General features: G+C 42.7%; 1 long non-coding RNA gene and 2 other non-coding genes across 3 annotated transcripts; all 3 read right to left on the reverse strand.

The window, feature by feature from the left end:
* Nucleotides 1-6,547: 6,547 nt before the first annotated feature.
* LOC127024469 (uncharacterized) lies at nucleotides 6,548-8,959 on the reverse strand. The gene is made up of 5 exons (XR_007767557.1): nucleotides 8,827-8,959; nucleotides 8,078-8,101; nucleotides 7,492-7,569; nucleotides 7,185-7,239; nucleotides 6,548-6,739 (listed from the first exon to the last, which is right to left on the reverse strand). It is a non-coding gene; the product is annotated as an uncharacterized LOC127024469 (long non-coding RNA).
* LOC127024630 (small nucleolar RNA SNORD65) lies at nucleotides 6,813-6,886 on the reverse strand. The gene has a single exon (XR_007767578.1). It is a non-coding gene; the product is annotated as a small nucleolar RNA SNORD65 (small nucleolar RNA).
* On the reverse strand, nucleotides 7,710-7,784 carry LOC127024626 (small nucleolar RNA SNORD49). Its single transcript, XR_007767574.1, has one exon. It is a non-coding gene; the product is annotated as a small nucleolar RNA SNORD49 (small nucleolar RNA).
* Nucleotides 8,960-9,687: the final 728 nt, after the last annotated feature.

A 9,687-nucleotide genomic window follows, 5' to 3' on the forward strand; every position in this document is an offset into this window, starting at 1 on the left:
TTTTTACCAACAACCACCCAGAGCCAGGGCAGCCATCAGACCAGAGCTGTCCCTTCATCCATGTAACCAGCTCCAGGAATCGCATCAGTTCTGCAAACAATTTTGGTGTCATTGCCGTTACCTCAGTCCTGCTCTCCTCCCCGAAACCCTTCTTTTTCCTCGGCTTTAGCCTCTGAGCTGCTGATGCGCTGCCAAGTGACACGGTGTTGCTGTCATCTCCAAAGACCTTTTTGAAGCTTAAAAGCGGTAGCTTTGAAATACCTTCTCCTTGATGTGGTCTCCCGTTTTGGACTACCAAACAGCCTGGTGCTGACACAAAAGCTTTATATCGCCTCCTGCAAACACAGAGCATCTTCCTCCCCCAGTACAGAAGCGTACAGGCTTAGAGATGACTGGATACATATTAAATCAAATGCAAAGTGCACGTACCTTGGTACAGCATCTTCCCATTACCTTGTGAAATCACTGTGCATTTCAAAGCTCCCAGTTCGCACCTTGCTTTGAAACAATTCTCATCATCGTCACAGCAGGTATCCTATATATTTCACATCCCGAGGAGCACTCGGCACAGAGATTTTATTATTTACTGCTACGGTTGAAGGTAATAAATACCTGATTTGATACAGTTAAGTAAAATTGCTTTATCCAACAACTGACCAAATTGGCCTTGCCTTTTCTCACCCACCCCAGCAAGGCTCTGATCTCCAGTTTCTTCATCTGTAATGAGGAGATAATATGGCTTCACAGGAACGCTGTCAGGCCATTTCAAGATTATCTGATGGAGGCACAAGAGATGTAAAGCATTGTATTAGGCATTTCATCTGCTGTCGTTGTGGGCCACATTAAACAACTGGCCATATTCATCATCTGAACACCAGTATTGCATTTGCTGTCAGATAAGGGCTCTGATAACCGAATGACTATAGGAAGTATTTGATACCACTAGTATCTTGACCCAGGTATTTATTAATAAAGTTTAAGCTGTTCAGGAAAATTTATTATCTGGGTTATAAGCTTAGACTTAGCTAGGAAGTTTGTCTCTATGCTATCAAACCTTCAACCTATTCCACTGTTCAGTTAATAATGGCACCCAATACAAACTTAGAGCCAACACAAACAAGTCATCAAATGCAGTTAGCATGCGTACCCAATACGAGAAAAACAAAGACAACCAAACCTGAAGAAACTATCCTCCTACAGGATCTGGAAAAGCAAAAGCAAGGAATTCATGCAAAAATCTAGAAAATAAATTAAAATGATTAAAAAAACCAAGGGCAGCCCACCAGAAAGCCATAGGCAGCTTTAGAAATATGGATCATTATTTCATTTGTTTCGAGAGTTCATGCTGCAGCTGTGCTATGCAATTATTTTACCACAAACCATTACAAATAAAAACCCTGTTACGAAAAAAAAATCTAAGTATTGACTTGCAAAAACTAACAGGAGTCTAACCAAAAAAAAAAAACCCAAAAACCAAACATGTACAGGAAAGGTCTTAATTATTGGAGATGAAACTTTTACATTTCAAGTTGATTAAAACAGCAGGGATTTCAAATTCAGTCTCCATCGTACAAATGATTTTCTCATTTGGATTTTGTTCAGGTTTTACAGTTCCACACGCAGGTGCCAGGCTGCGAGGTGGTTATTGACTTCAGCTGAGCTGAAGCTCAACACCCACCACCAAGGAGACACAGCAGGGCTTTGCTGCGGGGCTCGCAGGCTTTAGCAAGCAGCCAGGCTTGCAAGTCCTGAGGCTGCGTGTATCTGAGTGTAAGGAAATGAAAGGCAAATAATTCTTCATGTAGTATTTTTATTTTTACTAAAGGAAACAAAATTTTGACTCCTTTGGCTCCTCATCACGCTGTTTATTCATCCACTCTCATGTCACTGCTGCCTGCTTTGGGGCTGGGACCGTTACTCCAACGGGTTTGCATAGTGTCAAAGAAAATGGAGGCTCAGCCTTTGCTGCTCCTACACCAAGAAACATTATTAATAGCCAATTAAAGAGTGATATTTTCGCTGTGCAGGGGATTCTCTGCATGTTAATGGAAGTTGCAAATCTTATTAGACAACCGGGAAGGAACTAGCAGCAAAACCATGTTTCCCCAAACAAGCACCTTCCAAGGCTGCAAAATCTTTCTCTACAATAAATGCTCTGAACTCGATCACTGCACCATCTTGTGGGCTCGAGCATCAGGAGGTAAAACAGGGCAAATGTTATTCTCCCTCTTCCTGAATTAGAGCACAGGAGCACACAATGCTTACTGGTTTTTAAATATGTCCTCCTTGCATGCTCTAAATCAAATTCCACCTGTTAAATTCTCACAATTTTAAGCAGTATTAGGATCAGTTCATAACATTTGGGCTAAAATTGATTTTAAGCATAAAATTGAGACACTAAATTACGTGAACTGACAAAATAAGGTGCATGTTTGTCCTACCAGCCTACTAAACGATGTGTTGACCTTGTCCTTCTTTACAGGAACACTTGAAATGTGATAAAGCTTTGGCAGCACAAAGTCAATCGGGTGCTACAAACGTTGCTGTGCCTGAGCCCTGGGTGAGCATGAGAAAGGCCAAACACCCCCCGGCTATTTTGAGCCTTCACTCTTTACTCAGAGGAACTCAAGAGTCGCTGCCTGTAGCATCTGAGAAATTATAACAGACAAAGCTTTTGCTATTGTGGCAGTTGGAAGAAAACAAACCCATAAATTTTCCTTGCACGACACTAGTATCATCTTAGTTGTTCCTTGCTAGAAAACAGCAACTCCTTTGACAGTGCCTTCCTTCTCTTTCACTGATTTGAAGTGAGGGAGAGAAGAGTTGAAAAATTAACTGCTCTTCCATCTGCCTTCAAGAGAAAAGGAGTGAAGGTTCAAAATTTAGGACCCGTTTCATTCTGAAAAGGTAAGATATGCAGTATATCCCTTCCTCCCTTCTCATTAAGTGGATACAGCCAGCTAAAACTGATCCAGCTGAAACAGCAGCTACCAAGCCAAGAAAGAACACATCTTTAGATTTTAGTTAATAGCTGGGATATATTATAGTAATTTATGGTTTTGCATGAGTGATTATTTTAATGCTGATGTAGATATGATTGCTTTATAATACTAATCAAGAAATAATGATGATAACCAGCATTTATACGAGATGTGAAGCTTGCAATTTACAAAAAGGAAACCGAGTACTCGCAAGGCAGCCATTTCCCCACGTTAATGTCTCTCCTCCCGATGACACGACCCACACCACGCTTGCTTTCCTGTCCTTCATCCTTTTCATGCAACATTGGGAAGAAGGGATGAAACCAGCGCACCTTCCCTGGCACATGCAAGGAAACCATCTGCACAACGTCCATTCTAACTCATTCTACCTCAAACGTGACGTGCGATGAGCTGCCTGCAGTTCGTGCCTCTTACCATAGTCACACGACAAATTCCTGGAACAGAGATTACAGGTCAGTCCCATCCCATCTTTAGTGCCCTATATAAAAAGGAGCCTGAGGATTTGAGTCTAGTTACTACTAAACGCACATTCACATCACAGAAGTGATTTTTGCAGTTGGCATCCTCAACACCATCTCAGTAGAGAAGACGCAAACGGGAAAACTATTACCCAGAGCAGCCACCCTCCATCAGGTCAGCAGTCACAGCACGTATTTTGCAGATAATATGTAATCACTGTGTTTTCTCTCACAAATGAATTACTACATGACATTGCCATCTCTCTTATTGCTAAAAGCTGGCACTCAGCCATTCTTAAGCTTCGCTGCACAAGGTATTTTTTTTTTCTTTCTGCTTTAATCCTTTCATCTATTTTAGATTTATCCGTGGTTGTTGGCTGTTGTTAAGTGCCAGGGACTCCTGCCAACTGTTCTCTTAAACCTTTAGAAAATCCAAAATAATTGTATTTTAAAATCAGGATTTTTTTCTGTTGCTTATTCCCCAACGCTGTAAAGTTGATGTGCTCCAAATGTAATCAAAACAGAAGGATTTTATTCTCCCCTCCCCCCAAGCACTGTAAGATAAATAGTAAGATTATATATGCTCCCATGTAAGATCACAGTAATGTGTTTAGGACACCTATTTTGTTCAAAAGGCACCATATTCTAATAGGAACAACACTTTTCCATCCATTCATCTTAGAAAAAAACAGCCTGTTAGAGGATCCCTGCTGAGCAACTTTGGTTTTGATGAAAACAATAAACAAGTAATACTAAAATGAAACTCATGAATAGTTAACTATAAGATACCACCAACTTGTAACCTCAATAAACCCAGATAAACTGTTTCCTGTTTATATAAGTATTCCCAGATCAACTCTTCTCTATTTTAATGAGATAATTCTGATACATACTAGAAAGAAAGAACAATTACAAAAACAAGTTGCAGCAAACCTATCTTGAGCAAATTAAACAGCAGAATAAACAGTCAAGCAAAAATTTGCTGAGTTGTTTCTGTTTACTGAGGGCATGTGGCTACACTTACCTCCATTATCATTAATGGTGTACAGAATCTCATTTAAAAAAAGAAGGCGGATTCCTTGTGCTCTTTCTGAAGCCTGTAAAACCATTTTTATTTCCAATGCATATCATATCAGCTAAGAAATGTCTTCTCTCAACACGTTCTAATATGCAAGCTCTTAAGATCAGGCAAAAATAGTTTTGTTTCATTAAACACTTGGAACAGAATGCAAGTCTACCTTAAAAATTAACATTGGAGCAACCTGTTCTTCATACTGCTCAAATACACATTCAGATAAAAAGAAACGAATTAGTTCCAAAGAAGTTTTGCATACTCCCATTACCCAAGTTGAATGTCTATGTTAAACCCTGCATGTATCACAGCAATGTTCCTAGCAAAAATCCAGATTAATTTACCTGCACATTATAGTATCAGGCACTCTACTGCTTTTTGGTATTTCTCTGAAAAAGGTTAAACCTGTTCTGTGATTGAAGTACGTAACTCTGACTTTTCAATGAGAGAAACCTCTGTGAAATCCCACATTTCATACAATTTATGCCCCAAGCACAGATGCAGGTACTAGTTCCAGAGCCATCAGACAGCACAGCTCACCGGTGCTATTCAAGGGATGGGGACACTGCCCTGTGATGCCAGGTGGGCAGCAAGAAGTCACAGCACCTTCTTTCCTTCAGCTAATCAGTCAGGAGGTGAAAGTCAAGAAAACAGATTTGGGTCTTTACCTAAACTACACAGGGAAGTGCAGCCACAGCTGGGGTGTGACCCAGGACTGCAATAAAATTTATGTTCCGCTGTCACCACTTTTTCCCTTGTCCCATCATGAAAACAAGCAAGCTCGCACTGTGACTGTGGTTTTATGGACTATGAACTCCTGAGTAAAGCTGTATCCTGCTTTTTATTTTATGGCAACCAAGAACTGTTCACCTGAATTACTACAGGAAAAATATTACTCATCACAAACTACCATTTTTAACTGTTTTGTTGGCTGTGCTGAAGGGCTTTTTCCTAGCCACACCCCCTCCGGCAACATTTCCAATTGAGTGAAAGTTTCATCACTTTCAGAAGCAAAACCAAGGTATCTTCTACTCGGAGCTGTACAGTTAACATTACTTCGATTCTTGTTAGCAGAGAACGAGCATGCGCTCACAAGGAATTACTTTATTAATAATGTTTACCTTGTTCAAAAAAGGTTTCTGTCTAAAGACTATACTAAAATCTTTCACTTGGTGACACCATGTGGGCAGAACCATCAGCAACATCTGCATTGTTAAGTCTGTCTCAGTGGGTATGCTCAGTCACTCTAGGTTTGATGAGACTCTTTTATTCCACACTTCTATAAATATAAAAAGAGCATTGAAGTGTTATAGCCTGCCAGTTATACTGACATAATGAATCTAATTGGGAGTTTCAGCCTCAGATGCCATTTTTCTCACTTAAGCACCTCCATTTTAAGTCCCCAAGATTTCCCCAAAACCCTTTAACTTCTGTTTATCAACCTCCACTGTAGACAAATCCTTAGAATGAGCCATTAACACAAAAGCAGCCTTTTTTACTCTTACTAGCAACACTGAAGAACGCTGACAAGTTACAGAGTATGAGTCTCTTTTCCCTTTCTCCACATTTAATTTTAGATTCACACATTTGGACCATTATTTAAAGAGATGCAGAACATTGGCTAGAATGCTGTTGCTGCAGGAACAGATTCTGCTACCTCTGTAGCAGACTTTAAGAAAGGTTGAGGCCAAAATAATGAAGAAATAGCAAGCCTGGAACAAGCTATAGAAAGTTGCATTTACTCTTCTTGGTGTTAGGGGTATTTAAGGCCTAATCTCTCCAGTAATTACAGCAGCAGTATTGGTATCACTTGTTTAAACTGTTTAAAGCAAGTAAATTACCAAACACCAGATAGAACGCTTACACAACTAAAACCCATTTACATTATCCGCAGTAATTATACTGCAGTGTGTATACATCTACTTTATCATATTTCAGCAAATTATAGGAGTGCTCAGCATGCTTATTAAAAATGTGTTGCATAATGGAAAGTCATTCCTTAATGCAGTAAAGTGACAAAAACCAGACCCAGTTGGGTTTTTTTGAGAGAATTTTAATATATGTGTAATCAAAATGGTGTAACCGTTACCATTTCTTAACATCTTAGGGCAGAAAAATATGTAGTCTTTACAAACACTAGTTCCCAAGCTCACGCACGTTTTATTGGATTCCTTCTTCCTCAGACAAGATCTTTTCAGCATAAACACCTGTAATACAACAGCATGGATAAGTTAACCATTCAACACTAAGTATTAACCCATTTGTTAATGTAAGGGATATCATCAGAAAAACCTTTGCTCACCACCAGTCAATCTGCCGGTAATTCCAGCAATTTTTGGTTAGTTTCATCATATGATATCTTTAGGTAAACCGATACATTTCTAGCAGAAGCAAGACCTTTATCCCTTTGCTCTACAGTGCTGTCAGCAAAACTGTAGTGCAGAAGACAGCTGCTCTTACACATTTACTGCCTGTATTTTAGTCTAATAAAGTATTTTTTGGCCTAGAACTTCATTAATTATACTTTTAGAGCTAAGAATATACAGAAATAGAAACACAGCCAATGAGAATATTCTCAACTGGGTAATGTTTCTGAGACTGTAGCCAAAAAACACCACGTTAAACTAACAGCACACCAAATATTAAACTCACCCAGAAGATCTCCTGCTCTTGCTGTCTCATTGCCTTCCACAGGACTTGTGAAGAGCTGTAACATCAATTGGTAGACATTAGTAACAATTAGTACATGGCAGCAGAGACCTGCAAGCTATACCTAAATACAGAGATACCAGGAAATAAGTATCACAGGGCTTTAAATTTTGAGGAAGAGAGGAGGGAAAGCAGACTGATTCAAGCTATAAAGTTTGGACCTACAAAATATGCCTCTCAAGTTTTTGGCAGCCTATACACCTCATTTATTCTCAACTTAGATTCCACCTGGTAGAAATTCATCACTTACCTTCACATTAGGGCCATCTCCAAAGAGCGACCTGCTCCCAGTCCTAATTGTGTCACATTTACGTGGAAAGACCAGGCTCTGCAGATAAAGTGAAACAAATGGATGTGAAGCTATATTACAAGAGCACTTTTCACAGAAAGCAAGTATAAATAAAAGTTGCCCGATTAGTTCTAGAAGACAAATTTCTAGAACTCAAACTGTGCATGCATGTAGCTGTATTTCAGACAAATAAGAAGGTTATCGTCAGTTCTCGCATCTGACGGCACTTCCTATTCAGGGTTATCATCATCAACAGCCAAGAAGTTTTGCATTTGATTACTTAAAACACAGTAATTGTTTCATCTTGAACCAACAGTTGTACGTTTTCCCCTTTGTTTATAAAAAGCATTAGCTCTGTTAACTTAATGGTACGTAAAATTAGTTAGAATTAGGTTTTATTTAATTGGCTTTAAGATGTAATTTTTACAGGTTATTTTCGACTAATGGTCCTGTATTTAACAGCTTTACATCATTAGCATGTAAGTAAAGGCCCGGAACTTCCTTAACAACTCTGCACACCTTAGTATAAAATAAACTTTAAACTTACTCTTTACATCAAGACATCTTTCTGCTGTGGGAATAAAAGCGAAAGAAGCATTACTAGAACACTCTTCAGCAGTAATTTTAGGAAATTATAAAACCACACAAAAACCAGAATCTCACCACCAACAGTCTGCTTGTAATTCCACCCATGTTTGTACTGATATCATGAATCACCAAAATATTTATATCAGATACCTTTAGTCAACAATCCTCTCTGAACTGTTTTTAGTCAGGAAACTTAGAATCTCCCTTAAGCAGCTTGCCAGACTGCGTTTACCGTAAGGGCAATTTTTAAACTGAAATTCCACACAAGGCCAATTCTAAGGTTGTCACGTTCATTGCACAGAAAGGGTCTGGCGCATCGAACAACCGAAGAAGTGACCTGTTTTCTAAAAACAGCACCATAAAAATAAAAATCCATAGAAGGCCTACGAATGCCGAGCTCTAAGCACAGAAGCGTTACCTCCACAGCCCTTAGGGAGCTCTGAGCTTGGCAGTACTCTGCCCCAGCACAGGTGACGCTGTGAGCAGCAAGGGACCAGCCTGAAAGCAGTCAGGAGGCTCGTGAGGAAGTAACCGAATGCGAATAGGCTTCACCCTCCCGAGCTTTTCACCGCAAGCTCCACGAGCCCGCCAAAAGCAACACCACCCCGGCCGCGGCTCAGGCAGCGAACAGCAGCAGTACCTGGCGTTACCTCACACACCCAGCAAGCTCCCAGGCCTCCCAACCCAACCGAGCCCCTTTTAACTTACCGGGCAGCCGTTTCAGCAGCCCCAGCGCAGTTCCTGCCCCGCTCCCGGGGTCCCGGCGGCCGGGAGCGGCCGGTGCCGATGCCCGCCTCCATGGCCGGCCTGAGGGGACAAGGGGAGTCAGGCGCCACGTGCTCCGAGGCCACACCCCTCCCCTGCGCGCGGCACTCGGGCCGCACGTCACTAACGGCGCCCCCCCCCCCCCGCGCTGCCTCGAATGGTCGGGCCGAGCCCGAGCGGCCCTGGGGACGGCGAAGCACGGCGGACGCCACCACTGCCGGGGGGGGGGGGGGGGGGGGTAGAGGCCCTCATCTCAACTCCGCGGCGAAAAGGCCCCCGCTAAAAGAGAAGAGCGCCTCGCTCCGCACACCGGGCCTCTGCCTCCTCCCTGCCCGCCCTCCACGACGCCCAGCCGGCCCCAGCCCCCCGCGGGAGGCCCGTGCACCCCGACTCACCCACTACCACGCACGCAGAACGAAAAGGCAGGAAGAGTGGCGGCGGCCGCTTATAAAGGCTTGGGACGTACCACCCCGCGGCGGGGGGGCGGGCCGTGCCACTGCTCCCGCAAGGCGGGAGTGGGCGGAAGCGACCATTTCCTACAGGGCGGCGCGGGAGGGAGCGGCCGGGAGCCGGGCCTTGCGGCTTGTCTCCGCCTGGCTAGGCCGGCAGGACCCCAATTTTAGGCACCCCTGTATTCGGTTGAAAGCAGGAAAGTGGGTTCCATTAAGACTGGGCTGGGACAGGCTACACCTCGAAGCAAGGACCCTCATCTTGCCGCCAGGAAGGCACAAGCCCTGCTCAGGGCAGCCAAGGGAGCATCCCCAGGCCCTTCACCAAGAAGAGATGCAGCACTGTCCTTTATTA

Source organism: Gymnogyps californianus, chromosome 20 (assembly GCF_018139145.2).
Source record: "Gymnogyps californianus isolate 813 chromosome 20, ASM1813914v2, whole genome shotgun sequence".
Lineage (NCBI taxonomy): Eukaryota > Metazoa > Chordata > Aves > Accipitriformes > Cathartidae > Gymnogyps > Gymnogyps californianus.